Source organism: Leiobunum rupestre, chromosome 6, assembly GCF_980474605.1.
Source record: "Leiobunum rupestre chromosome 6, qqLeiRupe1.1.hap1, whole genome shotgun sequence".
Taxonomy (NCBI): Eukaryota; Metazoa; Arthropoda; class Arachnida; order Opiliones; family Sclerosomatidae; genus Leiobunum; species Leiobunum rupestre.
This window is the reverse complement of record NC_143389.1, coordinates 18,535,247-18,557,187: the sequence shown is the minus strand read 5'-3', so window position 1 is coordinate 18,557,187 and position 21,941 is coordinate 18,535,247. Positions and strand designations below refer to the sequence as shown.

General features: G+C 33.9%; 1 protein-coding gene across 1 annotated transcript in view; it reads left to right on the top strand.

Annotated features, from left to right (window-relative positions):
- LOC149939895 (potassium voltage-gated channel protein eag-like) overlaps positions 1 to 21,941 on the top strand; it is a 95,494-nt gene that overhangs the window by 24,012 nt on the left and 49,541 nt on the right. The window lies entirely within an intron of this gene.

The following is a 21,941-nucleotide window of genomic DNA, read 5'->3' as shown; positions in this document are numbered from 1 at the left end:
AATAACTGATGGCTTTACCGTGGAGTCGGGGTCCGGCCTTTTGGAGCACACTGGGATCTCCGGTGCCAGCTGTGCCGGGTTGCGTGTGTGCCCGTCGTGTGGGTCACTGGAGCCTGTGGAGGGCTCCATACCCGGCTCTCAAGGTCATGTGATCGGGGTGCTGGGTCACTGGAACCTCATGGGTGTTCCACACTCGTCATTATGTGACCTACTAAGGAGGGTAGTTTGCAGTGGAAGAGGAAGCCACTCTAGTCCTCAGCTGTGCGAGGGTGGGTCTCGGGCAGCCCATGGTGTCGCCTTTTGTTGGGCCATGATGAGGGCGTTTGTTTGCTATATGTGAGGCAGTCAAGATGGCTGTTTCACTGGCCGAACGTTGTTTCGCAAAGCGCACTTTTGTCCGGGGCTGGTTGTTTTAGGTGGCCGCTGTAGTGCTTAAGGCGGAGCAGCGGGGTACAAATACATATATTTATGTGTGCCCGTCGTTCCCCTTTAGGAGCCCTTTCTGAAGGGTACGGCTCTCTACCTACGTAGGTAGGGTTTTCGGCTGGAGTTGCTATAGCATCCACTCTCTATCCTACAGCTAGTGCTTCCAACAGCTATCTGTTATCTGTTATTTATCTGAATAGTCCTGGTTTTTTTCATCGATTTCCTAATCGGATGAACCCTCTTTTTTAAACATGCGCAGATAACAGTTGGTCCGATGACACTTATCCAAATAGAAATATCCGATTTAACCTATATCTAGTTTACCTAACCGCCTTTACAATCTGATTTTTTTATCCGAGCAATCAGATAAGAACGTTACGTATCCTTCAACGAAGATACTTCTTTGACAAAAAATATTGCTTCCGACTAAAAAAGTATATAAATACTTGTTTATTAGCTGTCATTGATATAAAAAATTTAGTCAGCAAGCTAGTCGAGTTTATTTAGGAATTGACAAATGCTTTTCAAATGGCAATATTAGTTGGTTAAACCCGATTTTATCCAATTTTAAACATTTTAGGTCATTTTACCCAATTTTGGTCTTTTTACCCAATTTTTGTCGATTTAAAAAAAATTATTTGACAATACCCTATTTTGGTAAAATTTGCAAATATTCCTTTATTTATCAAATTCAATGAACTTTTCTCAATTTTACCCAAATTAGGTTTAAGTTTACCCAAACTTGATGAATTTCACCCAAAATTGTTCAAATTTAGAATTTTAGTTGAAATTTAAATTTTTTTTTTTTTTTTGAGTTTTCAAAAGTTTTCACAGGGTACCCCCTGTAAAACCGAGAAAATCCCATGCTTTTTTAAATGTAGATTTTTTTCATTTTAATTTGTCAAAAGAATTTTTGATTGCCATAGCAAAACGGAAGCCCCGCGTAACTTTTCCCTTGGTGAAAATTCATTGTTTCCAAGGTCTACATTCCCCCGAGTTTCATCAAAATCGGTGATTTACCCCTCGGGTGGACTCCTCGTGAGTGAACTCATGCTGTCACATGTTTTTTTTATGTAATTTGATAAAGGATTATGGAAGGTTGTGTAGGGTTCTAGGAAGGAGTTCTATCATGGCCCAACGAGTAGGTATAGCAACTGAACTACAAATAAAGCTCCTGTCATTAAGTTTTTGCACCCTGAGCTATACTAAGCTAGAGCCTTTCTCTAAAAATATTCATTTACTTATAATATTATTCTATAATCTGTAGCAGACAACTGGTTTGATTATCGTATTTTTAAAATAAAAACTAAACAGTTAAATTATTCAGATAAGACTAACAGATTTTATCTGAGCAGATAAACTAAAGGGGGACGAAGTTTTTTTTATCTGCTCGGTTATCTGTTTACAACAAGTGTAGAAGAACCAGATACCAGATATACCTTTTCAGATAGAAATTGGAACCACTACCTACAGCTGTGCGCGAAGTTATTATATTCAATTAATCAAATTAAGATTAAATAATTAAGTTAATTTAAATAATTAAATTAAATTAGTATTAAATTAAATTAAATTAGTATTAAATTAAATTAAATTAGTATTAAATTAAATTAAATTAGTATTAAATTCAATTCAATTAGTATTAAATTAAATTAAATTAGTATTAAATTCAATTCAATTAGTATTAAATTAAATTAAATTAAATTAGTATTAAATTAAATTAAATTAGTATTAAATTAAATTAAATTAGTATTAAATTAAATTAAATTAGTATTAAATTAAATTAAATTAGTATTAAATTCAATTCAATTAGTATTAAATTCAATTCAATTAGTATTAAATTCAATTCAATTAGTATTAAATTAAATTCAATTAGTACTCAATTCAATTCAATTAGTATTAAATTCAATTAAATTAGTATTAAATTAAATTCAATTAGTATTAAATTAAATTAAACTAGTATTAAATTAAATAAGTATTAAATAAATTAGTATTAAATAAATTAGTATTAAATTAAATTAAACTAGTATTAAATTAAATAAGTATTAAATAAATTAGTATTAAATAAATTAGTATTAAATTAAATTAAACTAGTATTAAATTAAATAAGTATTAAATAAATTAGTATTGAATTAAATTAAACTAGTATTAAATAAAATAAGTATTAAATAAATAAGTATTAAATAAATTAGTATTAAATAAATTAGTATTAAATAAATTAGTATGAAATTAAATTAAACTAGTATTAAATTAAATAAGTATTAAATAAATTAGTATTAAATTAAATTAAACTAGTATTAAATTAAATAAGTATTAAATAAACTAGTATTAAATTAAATTAAACTAGTATTAAATTAAATAAGTATTAAATAAATTAGTATTAAATAAATTAGTATTAAATAAATTAGTATTAAATAAATTAGTATTAAATAAATTAGTATTAAATAAATTAGTATTAAATTAAATTAAACTAGTATTAAATTAAATAAGTATTAAATAAATTAGTATTAAATAAATTAGTATTAAATTAAATTAGTATTAAATGAAATTAGTATTAATTGAAATTAGTATTAAATGAAATTAGTATTATATTAAATTAGTATTAAATTAAATTAGTAATAAATGAAATTAGTTTTATATTATATTAATGAAATTAGTAATAAATGAAATTAGTATTATATTATATTAATGAAATTAGAAATAAATGAAATTAGTATTATATTATATTAATGAAATTAGTAATAAATGAAATTAGTATTATATTATATTAATGAAATTAGTAACAAATGAAATTAGAATTATATTATAATAATTAAATTAGTAATAAATGAAATTAGTATTATATTATATTAATTAAATTAGTAATAAATGAAATTAGAATTATATTATATTAATTAAATAAGTAATAAATGAAATTAGTATTATATTATATTAATTAAATTAGTAATAAATGAAATTAGTATTATATTATATTAATTAAATTAGTAATAAATGAAATTAGTATTATATTATATTAATTAAATAAGAAATAAATGAAATTAGTATTATATTATATTAATTAAATTAGTAATAAATGAAATTAGTATTATATTATATTAATTAAATTAGTAATAAATCAAATTACTATTATATTATATTAATTAAATTAGTAATAAATTAAATTACTATTATATTATATTAATTAAATTAATATTCAAGTATTATTAATTTTGTTTTCTCGCTAAATGTTCAGTTTAACGATTGTAGGTGGCGACGTACTGTATTTCACCTTTGGTCAACTTGTTTTCGGGTTGAAAAGGTTTCTACCGCTAAATTGAATATTGATTAAAAGGGAAAAGCAAACCTGAAACCCGAATTAAAGCAGCTCTAGTTCTAAATGTCCTTTATTAACGACTCGCATTTCTAAGCGACAAAAAAACTAAGAAAATGTTTTCCAACGTTAGATTCTGGGTTGAAAAAATGTGCGTGCGCGGTTGGGAGCAAAATGGGTCAGCGGAACGAATCCAAATTTCTGGAGCAGTCTAGGCGTTAGCTATCTAGCTCCCGTTCCAAAATAAATAGCGTCACCTACATTACGTGTACGTGAACTAGAAATGGCTTCACTTATAGACTCTTTCACCCGATTCAATCTATATTGGCAGCGTCTACAATGGCAGTTTAAGAGAAACACCTCAATAGAGCTCTTTTTCTAAGTAAGTCGACCGGATTGTAATATTTTTAGGCAGAAAAGTGTCATTCGTAAACAAACTTTTAATCGTTGTAGAAATAGATACGAGACCTTGACTTGTACGGTTGTACTGTAGTTTTCAGTGTAATCGTATTCAGATTTGAATCATTAGGGTTGCCCTACTTACGAGCGCTTCAAATGAGCACTTTCCCTTCGGAGTTTCACTATATAGGTTTCAACACTTTTAAGCGCAAGAAAATAATAACTATGAAGCAGCGTCGGATTAGCCCAAAGGCAAAACTAGGGGCGCCTAAAGCTTGGTCGTCTCGAGGGTTCTTCAAAATTAGTTAGCAATTTAAACAAATAATAATCCCTTTTACATAAAGAGCCTTAAAACATAATACTCCTTTTTGGTCAGATAATGGGGCGGAAAAGGGGAAGGGACGTGAGCATGCGCCAAACACATTCTTGTTTCTTTTAGACGCCATATTTGAAATCGCGCCAGCTATTTTGTATGGGAAAAATTCAGGGGTAACTTCGAAACACAAATTATTAAATGAAATATGGTTTGGTGCAGCATATTTGGTTGTAAAAGTATTTATGGAGCTCAAGGAATTATATTTACTCGCTTTCCAAAGAAGAGAACTAACCTTTGGGCAAGAATATAACACGGAAAAAATTGGAGCCCAACGCCGAGTTGGCGGGTTTGTAGCAGACATTTTCGGAGCCTAAGGATACTGACTGGATTCCAACGCTAAATTTACCATCTAGTAGAATAATACTCCAATCAAAACGTGAATTAGTGGGGGAAAAGACAGCTAGATAAGAATAAATATGAAATTAGTTAGTTACGATATATTAAATGAAATTGGTTCCTAAACTTAAGCCTTTTTAGTAACTTAAATTTCTAGAGATTATTAGATTATGCCTTCTTTCTAGGAAGAGTATAAAGTTTCTATGAATGAATTGGTTCACCAGCAAAGACTTTCACTACATTTTCATAATAATTACATGTCACTTGTAGAGATATAACCATAGAAGATAATATGGGAAACTATTCTAAAGAAGTTGAAAACTTGTTCCGCCGTTAAAAAGACAACCATATCACCAATAGAGAATTTGCATGAAAATTTTATCCAGAAGTGAATGGAGCTGTGCCTACGGAAGTTAACCTACTACCCGAGGCTTTTCGATTAAAGTTTTGTTCTAAAGGAACCCATACAGAATACATGAACCTGAATTTGAGAACCGAACTTTACGAGAGAGAGAGAGAGAGAGAGATAATTAAAGCACTGAAAGAGGAAACAAGGAAGGTTTGGGGATTAGAAAAAATAAAGGCCTTTTCACACGAGCCAACTTTTCAAATCAAAATGCTGAGTCAGCAAAAATGGATCAGTGATCCATTTTTTACTCGCGTACTTTTTTGGTGGATCAACTCATCGAACTTTTATTCACACGAACCAACTAGTTGACTCAACTCAAGTTGACTCATCTAGTTGGGTCAAAAAGTTGGCTCGTGTGAAAAGGCCTTAAGAGGCAATGATGAAATGACAAAGGTTTATTATTATTTTAAAAAAGGGAGCTTTTTATTGTGGATTAATTTATCGCTGTCATGTTGAGACAAAGTCCAATTCGAGTCTTAAATTTATTACGAGTCTACAATTTGCAGTTGAGCCCAATCTGAGCCTTATATTAGTCAGAATCATTCCAAAAATTAAATCATGTTTAAAATTAGTACCAATGTAATTAAACATTTTTAAATATTACGAAGTAATTAACTAATTTTCTTCAAAAATGTTTTTTAAATTTCTAGATTTGTTGGTTTCTAACTTACAACAGGAGCTGTTTAATATTCACCAACAATATACCATAGAAAAATAGAATATATTTTACATTTACATTTCACAAAATCAATGTTAGAAATCTCTTAATTCTAATCTGAGTCAAATATTAATGTATAAAAAAACTAAAAGAGCTTAGAAAGGAACTTTGTTTTAGTTAGCTGTATAATTTTATATAACATTGAAATTATTTTTAAATTTCCTATAAAAATAAAATACAGAAGTTACGAATTTTCAATCTCTTAAAACTTAAATCCTTAGTAATCCTAATGAAGTGGTTTGAGTAAACCATATCAGTTAATTTTCCACTCTGGTGTACCTTTCCATGTAAAAGAGTAGCGCACCTACATGACTCTGATGTTATAATATACAAAAAATATATAAACCATTAGAAAAATTTTAGAACTTGCTAATAAGTTACAGAAAATATAAGAACACAATTATACCCAATAACCAAATCGCAAGCCCCACCACAAATAGTTCTATAAAAATTGTCAAGTCCGAGGCGTACCAGCCCGGGTTCAGGGGTACATTTTGAACCGTGCGCCTAAAATACTCCTATCTTTAAAATATCAAAGCTATTTATAATTTGTTTTGTGAACCGGGTACCATTTACCCACAGTACGCCTCTAGGTCAAGTACCATAGCCACAAGGTAACTGTCAGATCTCATAGATGGGTAACACCTTGATTTGATGTAAAGAAACTGCCCATAAATTTATTTATTTAAAATGAAAAATTAGTCACAAATTAAAGCAGGAATAAATTAATCGATATCACTATCAACTCACCACACTCGATTCTAACCCACCGATAATATCGTTCGCTTCAAGATGGGCCACTGCTTTTTCAAAACCTTTGAAATGTTTATTGCTGTTGTTGTCAATGATCAATTTTTCATATAATTGTAAATTTCAACAGATGTAATTTGTAGTAGAGTTGAAGGAAGGGTACGAGTTTTCCAGTAGAATATTTTATCTGGTTGTGGAGCATCTTTCCCGCATAAATCTATTCATTAAAGATATAAAATGTTTAATGACTTAAGTTATTAAAACCTAGCAGTATTTTTTTAATCAACTTACCTTGGAAAAACTTATGAACACCACTACCTAGCAAAATTTCAGGCTTGTTCTTTTTGGATTCCTTTGATATTGTAGTTGGAGCTTTTCTTTTACAAGAGCATTCCTCCAATAACCATTGTACATATCAAATTCTTAAAAAAATTGTAGAGCTTCCTCAAATTTTAACAAAATAGTTTAATGTGCTTTCCAACTTCTGTAGAAATAGAAGGCCGAACAACATCCACATTTTCGTCAAGGCCTAGATTTCCATCATGATCTAAGTCCGGCAAACCGTACCTTACATGTAATATTGTCTCGTTTTCGCTCTTTTTCTTTAATTCAGTAATATAATCACTTTTTTCATTTAAATTTAATTCCTAAACTTGTGTATAACACTTTCAACGTTTTATTATAAGTTTCACTAAACATTCGTTATCCATAGTTAACATACGGAGAGATATGCCGTCGTCTGCTTCTAAGAAACATTGGACCGTAAGCGCATGCGCGAAATAAAAAGCAAAAAGGTGTATTGCACCTAGAAACATAATCTATCACTGGATAGAAATTGAGAACTAAAATTTTCAACACTTGATTGAGTTAAATTTTAATAAACATATTTTAAATATCCATGAAGTATCAGCTCCTTTGATATTGATTTATTTTTAAACTTTTAAAAGGTCTCATGTGGTAGGTGCAGGGCCGTCTTTAGCTTTCATGTCCCCTTTTTCATATGGCCGGGTCTTTATTGAATACTTTACAATTAAATTATAAAAAATATATAAATGGCTAGACGGCACCCCTACGCAGCGCGGTGCCCTTGGGCGTAGCCCTACCTAGCCCAATGATAGAGATGGGCTAGGTCCGTTGATTAGAAGGTAACGTATAAATTGAAATAATTATATCTGTTCCTGGTGCTGTGTTGCGTCAGAAACTTACAATACAAATGATAATTGCGGAGAAGCATGGATTGGTGAAATGGCAGCGTGGCACAATAGGTGGTTTATTTTCGCTTGTTCCTGAATTTCGGAGTACGGTATGAAGAGTAACGCTAAGAAGTCATTTTACTCTGATTATGTGGTGGCGAATAGTTTGAGTTGGAACAAAAACATTCTTCCAAAATGGCTGACTTTGGCCTTTTAAGCAGGTAAATTCTGGCTAGCAGACGACAAAATCCGGTTTACTCCTTTTCAGAAGGAGTAAAAAGAGTAGCCCTAATACTCTGGAACAAGCGAATAGATTATGGGTTGCAGTAATTCTCATCCCCGGAACAAGCGAATAAGACGTTTTAGGGTAAAAATAGTATACTTTTAGTCCGAGAACAGGCGAAAAGAAACCACCTACTGTACACTCCTTAGTCCTTACGGGATGGAAAATACCATAATGTTATTGATCAGCTCCGCTAACAAAACTAGTGCATCGAAGGTAGCACCGCACAAGTTTTCTAAAACGTGTCCAACCTGCAAACTGCAATTTTTCCGAAAAATAAAGATTCAAACAACCTGCACTTGCCGGCTACTTAGTTTGAAAAAATATAATAATAAAGAAATAATGTGAAAATTTTAGAAGTTGAGTTGTAAAAAGGTTTAAATACATATTTTATGAACATAAGATTGAGCAGGTATACTTTTGTTCGACCTCCACCGCGATTTTTTACACGTGGTGAAGAAGTAGCAATTTACGTTATGATATTACAGATAAATTGCATTCTTGCCATTGTGCTACAATATGCTCTACAAAACCTTTTCACATGCCTGCTCTGCAACCTGCTAAACGTTTTTTATGTGATCTGGAGGATCTGATCTGTACAGTTACCACATTTGTAGCACATTTCGAAGTACCTACGCGAAATTTTCCTCGGCTTTTGTCCAGTGGTTATCCGTAACTAGGGTGAGTGAGGGTTAGAATGGACATGGTGAAGTTTGGACACTTTTGAAAAATATTTAATTGAAAATTTATTCTTTGATGCCAAAGCGCAAAATTGGTCTCATTTTGAAGCCTTAAACATACCCTAAAACATGCAATTTATTACTAAATATTTACACCGCGACAGATTATACAGCAAGTCTTGAAATAAAACAACTAAAATTATCGAAAAAAATGTCTTGAAATTTCATTGGAAATTTCGTTTTGTGGCTTAGGAAATAAGATATAGCATGCAAACATGAAATGGTGAGATAAAAATAAATTGTTTAAGTATTATTTTAAGCAATTTGGCGTTTTTCTAGTACACGAAATTTATAATTTAATGAAGGTTTTGCCTTTTTTATAAGCATTTAAATTAACTAGTGCAAAGTTTAAGATTGGACAGCCTACTTTGTGATCAATCACATGTCGATTGTATTCAATTTTAAACGAGGTAGGATTTAGTTTAAAGTCTTTCCTTGAAAGGAAACTTTAAAAACAAGTTTTCATATTCAAATTTCCCGGGAAAGCAGACGGCTGACTGTGTACGGCTGTGAGGTTGGAGCTCTACGAAACACGTAGCTATGAGGCTGCCTTGCTTACATTGCTAGTGAAGGAGAGTCGAGGGGTCCGACAGTCGACACTCTTTCAAATTTCGTACACGCCAGTGATTTGAAAAATTCCAAATTTCAAATTACGTATTAAATTTTAGAAAATCTTTTCAAATTTCTCAAATGTTTTGGAAAATTTTAATTTTTTTTATCGATTCCAACAAATTTCTCAAATTTAATAAATCTTGTGAAATTTGATGGTTTTCCGCAAAATTTTTATGAAATTTGAATTGAAATTTTAGCAAATCTTGAGAAAATTCATAAATTTCTACGGGAAATTTAAGAAATCTTCAAAATTTAGAAATTTACAAAAAAAAAACCCCGAAGGAGAAATTTCCAAAGATACCGTAAACTATTTCTGTGATAACTGGACACGGGAAGTATAATGTGTAATATATTAATATTTTTATATATTAATATTGTAATATTACAATATCTACCCTTCTTGTCCATAGTTTTCCTAATAGTGTCCAAAGTTAGCACCCCCCAGGCTAATTAAAAACTATTTTGTCCAATGTTTGACTTACTCACTTCATTTCTTAAAATAATTATTGTTTTAAAAATTCACAAATTTAAATACCAAAAACCAGAATATATTAAAAATGAACATTCATTATTTGTATTTCAAATCGTTTTAAAATGGTCTACTCTCAATTTGTGTTTTTAAATCGAATTTTACAAAAAGTGTCCATTCTTACCCTCACTCACCATATAATAATAATAATAATCAGCTAGGCTAATACCCAAGGCACCACCTTATAGGCATCAAGCGACTTTTGATGCCTTTAATTCAGGTGGCCGGGTTAAAATGCGTAGGAGGGTAGTGGCAAGCCCTGCATGCCACGCGAGCCAACAGCTGCCTACACTAACTATTACCGTTAACCTCAACAAGTAATACATTGATCGGGCTGCGTTAAATTTAAGAATTTCCCAAGTCAAAGACTAGACCCACAATCAGTACATATATTCATGGCTACGATAACGTCTATAGTCATCGCCATAAGTTCTTAATTAATGAACTAAAAAAACCCCAAATTTATTTTAAACACTAAAGATATATTTTATGATTGAGATGTACTTCTGGGATGTTATTAATATTATAAACCAAAGACTTTCTATACAGAGGCCGGCGCTACGTTTGTTTTCGCTTAGGAGCCCACAAACTGACTTGAGGGGCCCCGAACTCAAGTCGATTTTTAGGGCCCCAAATTAAAATAAAATATGTTATAATAGTTAATACTGTAAAAGTTTAAAAACCTCAATAATATGGATATAATAAAATAAACTACCAACAAAAAAACGAAATACTAAAAGTTTTAATCGATTTAACCTGCAATTTATAAATTACCTTTTAGCATTGACAAATCCGGAACTTTCTATATTTTTAATTCTGCCGTCGTCAGTTTCGAGTTCGTTCCGTTTTCGAATTTACTAACATTGGCTGATCGACCGACACGATTGTCGCAAAATGAGTTGTACAAATCCTTACGATTTTAATGTTGATAGTAACAGGGAACACTTAATAGAGTAATGGCAGTGCTACGTCACACGATGTCACCCATGCTTTTTCCTATTCATAAAAAATTCGCGCCCCACATTGGCGGCCATGGCCAAAGCTACAGAGTGCTACTACTCTATAGTAAGTAGGCAGGTTTTATTTTTGCAAATTCTGCTAGCAAAAACAGATCGAAAATTATGATTATCGTGAAATTAGTTCGAAGTTATTTTATATTAAGCCAATATATAGGGTGGGGGGGGGGGGGCAAAATTGAGGAACATTACAATTAGCCTACACCTAAATATCTCCGAGCGCCGCCCTTGTTTCTCTAATTGAACTTAAAACTCTATTTCAAGCCGTTCAATCTTGGATAAATAATAGTAGTTCCTACCTGGATATATCACTCTATAGTTCCGCGTGCATTTGCTAAGTGTTTGTTACGGGTTCTGCCTTGTAGAAGGCTACGTGTTACAGGAGTTTCGTAAATTATCCGCTAACTCCGCCGAAGCGGCGCTGCTGTCGCAAAAGCCATTTGCTGGTCAGGTTTTTTTCAAGTGATATATCCAGGTAGGAACTACTATTATTAATCCAAGGTTCAATTTCAATTTTTAAAGCTAACACTAGCAATGCGTAAAAAATTAGATAGATTTCAATAAATCACAATCAATTAGTTCCCTAGTCAAAGACAATTATTTGTACCATATCGACGTCCGACGATAATGTCGTAACGCTAGTATTCAACGTGATTCAACCAACATCAGCCGGCATTTCGTGAATCACGCGAGCGGGTCTTGAAAGGCTTCCACCCAGCATTTACTAAGATCGATTGCGCTACAAGTCTAGAACGGAATATAAAGTTGTAGGATTAGGATAACAAGATCAGCGTACAGGCTGGTGCCGTCGACGGCGTAGAAAAAACAGACTCGCAGCGGTAAGAAGAGTTCTGGCCGTGAATAGATAATTAAGACGCCAATTTTTATATCACGAGCAATTATTTAAGCTCGTAGCCAATTAAGTAATGGAATGTAGAAACCTATTTTTAAAAATATAGGTCAAGCGCGGTTTCGCGGCATCACCAAGCGTCTATTATCAACACACGCTTGAAACAAAAAAAAATCAATTGCATGCCCTCATTATCTTTGTACAAGGGGCTAGCGTGCTGTAGCTTAGCATTGACCCATTTTGAACATTAACATTGAATTTATATATAAATATTGGGTGGATGGTTTCGTACCTACACGCGCAAATCGTTACTCTTTAATCATTACCAAGACTTATTCCCAGCGCACGAAGCTAAAAGATGAACTTTTGACTATAGAAAGGTTTTGAAGTCACTTTTCTAACTGAAATTTTCTCACTTAAATTATAATTAAGGCTTTTGGTCAAATTCAAAAATTTAAAGGGTGATTCAAATCAATGTTTTTTTTTTAAAAGTCAATCGATTGAAAACAGTGATTTGACCTTCACTGTACTAACCCTTAGCCGTAATAGACAATTATTCTGAATTTCACACATACGAACAAAATTTTGAGCTACAATAAATCTGTTAAATATAGTTAACATTTATTGTAGCTCAAAATTATGTTCGTATGTGTGAAATTCAGAATAACTGTCTATTGCGGCTAAGGGTTACAGTGAAGGTCAAATCACTGATTTCAATTAATTGACTTTTAAAAAAAATCATCAGGAGGTCTATAGCATTTCAGAATTTATACGTATTGTCACGCGCAAACAATCTGAGCAAACTAAAAAACCAAAATCATAAATAAATTTAATTAAGATTTAATTTAATTTAAGACTATATCATCATTAGAAGCAAAGTCAATCAATATTAGACTGGAAAAAGCCAAGATCATTGTTGAAAAATCAATAAATTTAATAAAATCAAAATATCATACTTATACAAAAATCGATTAATTTAACTTAATTAAAAACAAACATTTTTAACCGCGGTTCACATCATATTACAACACTTCGTAACGTTTAATATTACCAGAAAATGTTTTGAAATTTAGAATTATTAATAAAAATGCCAGGATTTTAGCTAATTATAGTATATGATGATAATTATGAAGTCGAATTTCTCATATCATGTGTATAAAGTATATAAACTCTATTACGCGTAATTTTAGGATCTTGCCCTTATTTGTTCGTCCTCAATTAAGTTTTCATTCTCCGTCTCCTTCTGTATATATATATCTAATTGGAGGTTTAGCAATTCTATTTTCCCCCGGTATACTGCGCCAATAATACACTTATCTTTTCAATCAAATAAATTTCCATCTAAATGGATTAAGAAGCGAACGTTGTAAGGCGTGTCCACGCTCAAGATAGGGCTGTCTCAGCATAGGCAAGAATGCATTTGGGTTAACGGAGAATATGTAACTGCAACTATAGCCTCTGCTTTCATGATAACCGGAAGATATTGCCCGCCTCCGATTGCACCGGAGTGTCTTCCCCCGTAGCGGCAGAAGGGGGGCAAAGATTACACGAAGAAAGACTTAGGGGCGTGGTTTTTCTCCTGGGTATCACGAGGCGAACAGGGTTTTGCTTACATATTCCGTTTATAGAGTAGCTATGATCGCCATTTTAGGGGAAAATACTTTAACATGGTAAAAACAGTAGTCTGTTCTAGGGTAGCTCAAATATGCAAATGAAAGTACTGATAGTCCTCTTGCAAAACCTAACCTGTTACGTCGTAATCAATAGCACTTCGCGGTCATTTTACCATGACCTGTAGCACTAATTTATTCGAAAATATTCTTCGCAAATTTAAGGAAAATAAATTTGTTGATGCAGTGTTTAAATTGGCTAATACATCTCATTAAAGATTTAGCAATTCTAATTTTTAACGACTTTACGCGCAACAAATTTCAAAATTGTTAAAACGTTTCCTGTCTGTAAATATAAAAAGTATAGTATCAAGAATTTATTTATTTACACTTATACAGAATGACTATGTCGAGATGAGTGAGTGATTATCATTCAGTTGAAATGAAGCCCCTTTTCTTTAAATTCAAAGTAAGCTGAGAAGCACCATAAGCTATCTACTATTTGGGCTAATTTGATTAATTAGTTAACTATTTTAAACATAATTAGAAACTGGAACATGCTTGAGCTCTGCTTTCCAAGTTAGACTGGTAAATTCTCAGTAATCTTAAATGCGTGCTTGCTCTGGGTGAATATGATATTGTTGAAAGTGAAGGGTAAACTGAAACAAACGATATTTTGAAAATAAATAATATTTTTCTATTGTGCTTTTATATTTACATCATCTAGTTAAATTCCAAAACGATTTTCAGTTAAAGAGCCACTTTGGAGTTTGAAAGATCAGGGTGAAAATTGAGTAGCACCTCGTGAAAGCAGATACAGGATTTTTACAGTCCTTTTTCCGCAACCTACGCGGAAAAGTTATTAAATTAACCTTTATTGCAACAGTAATGATTTCATTCCTACACAGTACAGCGAAACTTGTAGCCTCTCAAACTATAATTTACAGTCGAAGTTGCTTTTAAAAGAGGATAAATACACTCGATTTATGTTTTGACACGACATATAAAGTCCTTTAAATTGCCCCTTTACGTGATATGTTCATATTTTTATGGCCGCTTAACTCCGTGTTCCCCAAGTTGCGGCGCAAACTATAATAAAATGTCGTTTGAAATGCTGTAAAGTGGCCCGTGCCATTTTACGTCGACAAACTTTTGATTAAAAACTGCTCGTGCCAATATGGAGTCTTCAAGATTTACGAAATAAAATTTTATCGTAAAAGAACGTCCCCAAAATTGCATTTAAGGTACCAAGAATATGTGAGGATTGCCATTTCCTATCGTACGTCCGCTTTTTAATCACGACACGATTGTCTATGTGAAAGAAAAATATGTGCAGTCCAATTTTCTTTGGCACCAGACTGCATTCCGGATGATACTCGACCTCGTTTAGTTTCGTGGGCGAATTTAATGAAGGGAACCAAACGTTACGATGTCCTTGAGCAGTGGAGTTGTTAGGGGTATTAACGCCGGTCATAGCCTACTTTTATTTTTTTTTGTAGTATGTCAAATTTTGTAAACGTCATTAGAATAATAGATATTTTTCCTATTTAAAATAAATTTGAAAATAATTAGAAGAATCGTAAGCAGCATCACTACGTACGCATCTCTATTTAATCAAGAAATGTCAATAAGCCACAGTATTAATTTATTGATGCGCCATCTACGGCAGTTTTTCGAAATCCGATACTATTTCATTTCTGTAAAACCTGCGCTTGCTCCGACCGTATCACTAAAGTTTTGTATTAGTTGAGATTTTAATTATTATCTTTAAGAGAGTAGAGACTAGATCAAGAAATCGCCTTCTAGCACTACTTGTTGTTAACGGTAACTAGCTCCAACCATATCTAGCGTCTGTTCACTCTGGTGGAAGAAATATTAATCTCGTTGATCCACAAGAGAAAAATAAACAGAAGTTGGTAATCTAATTTTAACCCAAAATTGGGTGATAAATTTGTGTTATAATTTGGTGGAAACTGAGAAAAAAGATATTTATGATGAAACAACATTTCATGGTCAAAAAAGAGAAAGGGTACAAAATGCGAGGAGATAATATTTCGGCGAGTGGTCGATTTATGCGCATCTGATCCCGGGTTGAGTTAAGCGTGGAATATGAGACGACAAACTGCCACTTCTCGTGTAGCGAACGAAGCACTTGTCATCATTGATAGGTCACTCTCGACTTTTTTTACTCGGTTCGAGCTCGGCGTCTTGGAACATAAGCTCTTGCAATGATGTCTGGAGATAGTGGTCCACGCAAACAACGACCTAGACAGAAATTCGTCAGGGGGAGCGCCATTCGTCACAGGGGGGTGTGTTACGTCACAGGGGGAGCGTCTTTCGGCACAGGGGGGGGGGCGTAATTCGTCACGGGGGGGGGTGACAAGTCCGTACACTCTGGAGAAAAAGGATTTTAGAAATCTAAAAAGCAACTTGAAAGTCCCAAAATCTGGGCGAAAATCAGTTCCAAAATCTCGAAACCAGCCTACAAAACCAGAAATCAACACGAAAATCGTACTTTGAGATCTCAAAATCTGTTTCTGATATCACTCTAAGATACAAAATTTCCTAACGTCCGATCCCTCGGTGAAATTATAGAGTGGTCTAAATCAACATGAAATGTAGTACAAAAAGGTTAAGAATCTCGCACTACCGCCCACATGATATCGTTTTCGAACGTGCGACAATGGTTAGTCAACGACTCGCAATGCCGCTATACGCCACAAGATGTAGAGTTGTCGCTTCCCTTGTTATTTTATTGTAGGGTTCTTCTCTATCGGCCGCTTATGACGTCAAGAATGCGTTTCATGCCACTTCCAAGTAGTTTCCACTAAAAGCGTTCGTACGAGCCAAACTTATATTACAGTTAACGTTTTTAGGAACCTGGGATTTCGTATATACATCAATACTTCACGTAGAATAAACATTGATTAAATAGTTTTTACCTTAATTGGTAACGCTAAATGGTCATTTCAATAGATCTTTATTTCCGAATCTTTTTTTACGGAGCTATTTTTCTTAAATAAATCCAATAAAAACTTTGAAAGCTTTTGAAAATGAGAGTTCATTGATTTGCACGAGTACCCTTTCCAAATAATATCAGTGTCCAGCCAATCCGTAAAATGCAATGTTAAATTTCAAAGTTCCGGGAGGTTTTATAGATAAGACTATAAAGCCGACTTTATCGATATCCCTCGAGTTAAGTAACATCCACCTTTCGTACGGAAATATTGATTACGGCTGTGTTTTTCGGCGAACTTTCCGTTAAGCCTTTGCTGCCACGGAATAAAACAGTTTTTCCGAAAACCAGATGCCTTTGGTCTATCAGTTCAAGGCCCTTTTTGGAGCTTACGCTCTCACTTTGGGAGTTGAGAGCTGGGAATGCTCTTCGCGAAATCGATAAAAATACGCTGATTTCGGAGCAAAATATCCGGGCCATTTAAATGGGTTGTTTTCCATTGTTTTTGGGGAAAGCTTTTCCCTGCACTAATTCATTAAGTAATTAAAAATTAAATGATTGTGTGGTCAGGTTACGAAGGGTCTCAAACGATAGGTAATTTGATTTTAAATACGCCGAAAATACCAATAAAAACCTGAACTTGATTTCCGAGTATTGAGTTAAAAACATCTGATTACTCTGTAAACGTCTACAAATATATGTACGTCATGAACCGGTATTTTAAGTAATTTTAGACGTGGTTAAAGCCTTAGAAGGGCATAAAATTGTTTCCGCACCCCATCAGTCGTTTAAATTAACGTCCACTTAAAATTTTAATAGGAAAAACAATATAAATGTATTATGCTCAGCAATTCTGCCATTAAATCTTACACCTATTTTTTTCCAGTAATTAAAGTAGCTATCCTTTGATAGATCCCTAAACATGATTAGACAAAGTAGACACTTTTACTGCTGTGTCTTTTAAAAAGAGGGATAAAGCTGGTTAAAAATCGTTAATCTTTTGATCACATTTATTATTGCCGTGATTAACATAGAAGTAAACATCGCTAGAGACCTCTCAATCTGATGACACAACAACCTAATGTCTAATTTAATAATTAGTATTGTATTTATCTAAAAAAAAAGACAACGCAACCTTTTTAAATGTGTGAATTTTTTTTCCACAAATCAGTGTATATTTCTCGATTATTTAAGCCAGCTCTAAGCTGCCAGCGGTATCAGAGAATTCTGGCGATAGCCTATTAAGAATTTATTCGAAAACAAGTTTCTCGTTTCAAGGCTGAAGCTGGCTGCTGGCTCGAGATTGAGCTCTCCGTCGTTTAGCCTTTAGGGCCCAGCAGGACTGCAGCCCAGCACATCGATTTTCGTTTTAGGCCGAGCGAAGCTCCACCCTTTCCAGTTATTATCACGGTATACTGAGCGCGGCCCATCATCTACATTCTACAATATTTTTACTTAAAACATTTTTACTTGGTCCGCTTGAGCGTGAGCGATTGCGCTCAGGCCGCTATACAGGGTGTCTCAAATTGCTCTGACGTTGCGCGAAGGTTTTATTTAACCTCAGACCACTTTTAACCAACCGGATTCGTAATGTCCCTAACGTTATTATATGCCAACATGGATAAATTGCCCTGCAAGAAACGTGAATAGCTTTTTAATTAATGATACATCTTTTGACAGTTTCTATAAGTTTTGAAGGTGCTTCGTAAATCAGTTTTAAGTTAAAATACTTAATATTTTTCCAATTACTATTGTTCTTAGTAAATTAATATTTATTTAAAATATTAAATATTTTTCGGATTTAAGACTAAGCAAATTAATACCGTTATTAAATATTATTATTAAATTCTAATTATTTTTAAAATGCGCTTAGTAAGATTGCATTAACTTACAAATGATGGCGTCACCAAACTTAAGCCTATGCCGGAAGTGACGAAGGTTTTCAGCCGGATCTAGAATTCGGTTCCTGGGATTTGATGGAGCCGGATCTAGAATTCGGTTCCTGGGATTTGATGGAGCCGGATCTAGAATTCGGTTCCTGGGATTTGATGGAGCCGGATCTAGAATTCGGTTCCTGGGATTTGATGGAGCCGGATCTAGAATTCGGTTCCTGGGATTTGATGGAGCCGGATCTAGAATTCGGTTCCTGGGATTTAATGGAGCCGGATCTAGAATTCGGTTCCTGGGATTTGATGGAGCCGGATCTAGAATTCGGTTCACGGGATTTGATGGAGCCGGATCTAGAATTCGGTTCCTGGGATTTGATGGAGCCGGATCTAGAATTCGGTTTATGGGATTTGATGGAGCCGGATCTAGAATTCGGTTCCTGGGATTTGATGGAGCCTGATCTAGAATTCGGTTCCTGGGATTTGATGGAGCCGGATCTAGAATTCGGTTCATGGGATTTGATGGAGCCGGATCTAGAATTCGGTTCCTGGGATTTAATGGGGCCGGATCTAGAATTCGGTTCCTGGGATTTGATGGAGCCGGATCTAGAATTCGGTTCATGGGATTTGATGGAGCCGGATCTAGAATTCGGTTCCTGGGATTTAATGGAGCCAGATCTAGAATTCGGTTCTTGGGATTTGATGGAGCCTGTGCCGGCTCCGGGTAAAATTTCCAACCTCAACACGCATGAGTACGTTGCCAAAAGTAAAACCGAAAATAAAAGCTAAGCTATCTGTAAACCGTAATAAAAACAAATACGAATTTTAAAGAATAAAATGTTTTTCTTCGCGTCACGATCTAAAGTTTTTTAGTACTTTATTGGAACAGGAGTTTCAATTCAAATTCCAAAATCTTTATCGACTCCAGCGCGTGGTTTCGATCTTTAATATTAATAATAATAATAATAATAATAATAATAAATACCACGTGACGTAGAAAAAACATTTACACGTGACCTCCCGTATTTTATAGAAACACCATAATAGATCTTAAAATAGGTGATTTGTGTGTTTCGCTACCTTATTTCCAAAATCAAGTAACTCGAAAAATGTGGTTTGTCTAAAAATTAATTTAAATAAAGGTGTTTGCGTTTCGCTACCTTATTTCCAAAACCAGGTAACTCAGAAAATTCGGTTTGTCTAAAAATTCATTTAAATTAGGGTGCTCGCGTTTCGCTACCTTATTTCCAAAACAATGTAACTCGAAAAATTCGGTTTGTCTAAAAATTAATTTAAATTAAGGTGTTTGCATTTCGCTACCTTATTTCCAAAACAATGTAACTCGAAAAATTCGGTTTGTCTAAAAATTAATTTAAATAAAGGTGTTTGCGTTTCGCTACCTTATTTCCAAAACCAGGTAACTCAGAAAATTCGGTTTGTCTAAAAATTAATTTAAATTAAGGTGTTTGCGTTTCGCTACCTTATTTCCAAAACAATGTAACTCGAAAAATTCGGTTTGTCTAAAAATTAATTTAAGTAAAGGTGTTTGCGTTTCGCTACCTTATTTACAAAACCAGCTAACTCGGAAAATTCGGTTTGTCTAAAAATTAATTTAAATTAAGGTGTTCGATTTCCTTTTGATGCTTTTTTTAGTTTAACAGTTGTTTAAAATAGTGTGAGTAGTTTTATTTTTTTAAATAATTCAGTAGGTATTTATTACTTTCCGATAAAACGTTTATTTGGCACCATCTAGCATAGATAAAAGCATTGTAGTTGAACCTCTAGATGTTTGTTTCCCTGTACGGAATTTGCGAATCGTTCAGCTTGGAACACACGTAGATCATTTTCGACATTAATGGACATAAAATTTCTGAAATCCGGTGAATATTTCTCAATTTTTCTGAAGTTTACAAATGGACGTGATTCTTATTTCCTTCAAGCGGCTGATTTTGGAAGTTGATGAATAGAATTGGGAAGAAGATGATATTTAACAGGTTTTCTATCCCCTTTTACTTCAAAAGATGCTTGGCAAAACAATACTGTTCTTCAAGAACTACAAAAACAGTGTTGCCGTAAATTATTGTGTAAAAATAAATAAATTGGAGCAAATAATGCATGTTAAAATATCGTCTGCTTCCCCAATCAGCTTCCAAAATCTGACACTTGGAAGAAATAGGAATAATAAGCAGCTAGGTTCAAGTCTTCTAGCCACTTATAATGCGTTTAAACAGGTGGTCGGGTTACAATGCGTAGGAGGGTGGTGGCAAGCCCTTCATGCCACGCGAGCTAACAGCTCCCTACATTAACTATTACCTTTAACTCCCTACACTAACTATTACCGTTAACTCCCTAACACTAACTATTACCGTTAACCTCTAACGTCCAATAAAGCGTAAGTTGCCTTATAACCATGCCCTCATGGCCGTAACTACAATTTCTGGGAGCCCAAAGCTAAATATAAGTAAAGGTCTCCACCTCCTCTCCCATGCGGGCTCCCTTCATGGCTCCAAGCATTGCTTATGCTAGTGGTGCCAAGTCACTGCTCTGATCTGAACATTTCACGATTCTAAATAAAATACGTTTTGAGAAACACCCTGTAGAATAATGGCCTCCAATTCAAGGCGTGGGTTAAATTTTTAATTTGTGTGCGTACCAGATTTTTGATACAAAGCGCGCGCCGGGGTATTTTCCAGATAAATGCTGCTCCCAGTTATTATAGCCTGTTACCGAAAACGTTATGTTATGGCGCAGTAAATTTTTCAGGCCTATTTGTTAAGCTTGCCAATCTTTCTTCCACCAACGACAAAAAAATCCACAAAGTCGTCCTTTCCGTTTGCAAAGATTGACCGTTAAAATGCCACGAAATAAATGAAATACCGCAATGCGTTCGCGAATGGTTGTAACGAGTTTTCGTGCAAAAATGTGTACTCCACCATTTTGCACGAAACGCAGCGTTGCAAGATCGTGGAAATCTACCCGGAAAATTATCGATTTCAGAAAACAATTATCGTTCGCTTAAATATTGGCAATAAATTTAAATATTGTCGAACATTTGAATAATCGATAATTTTTGGGGCCTTCCTACTATATTGCGATTATTGCGATGTTCACGATCTGGTAGACTGGCAACTTTATTTATTCAATATTGGTTGAATTTATGTTTATGAGAAATTAACAAAATTAAAATCGAAAATAGGTATGATAATTACCGTGCGTCCGGCAACACTGTAATTTCCTAGCCGTCACACTAGGCGCGACAAATATTTTTTTTATTTTTTTTCTAGATAGATGGCGCTTGAATTCTGAGACAACTAAACACCTCCTGGACAGATGGTGGCCCTCAGAAAACCAAACAAACGTCCCACGTGGTGATTATCTCATCGCGTGTTCCACTGTGCTCTTATCGCGTCTGCGCTAGTGAGCCTCCCTGAATCAAAAGGGACCGAAAGGAGCGGGAAAAGTACTGCTCAAATTGAACTGAATTGGTACGAAATTCAAATTTTAAAACGAAAATCGACCAAAAGCACTAAAATATGCAAATGACC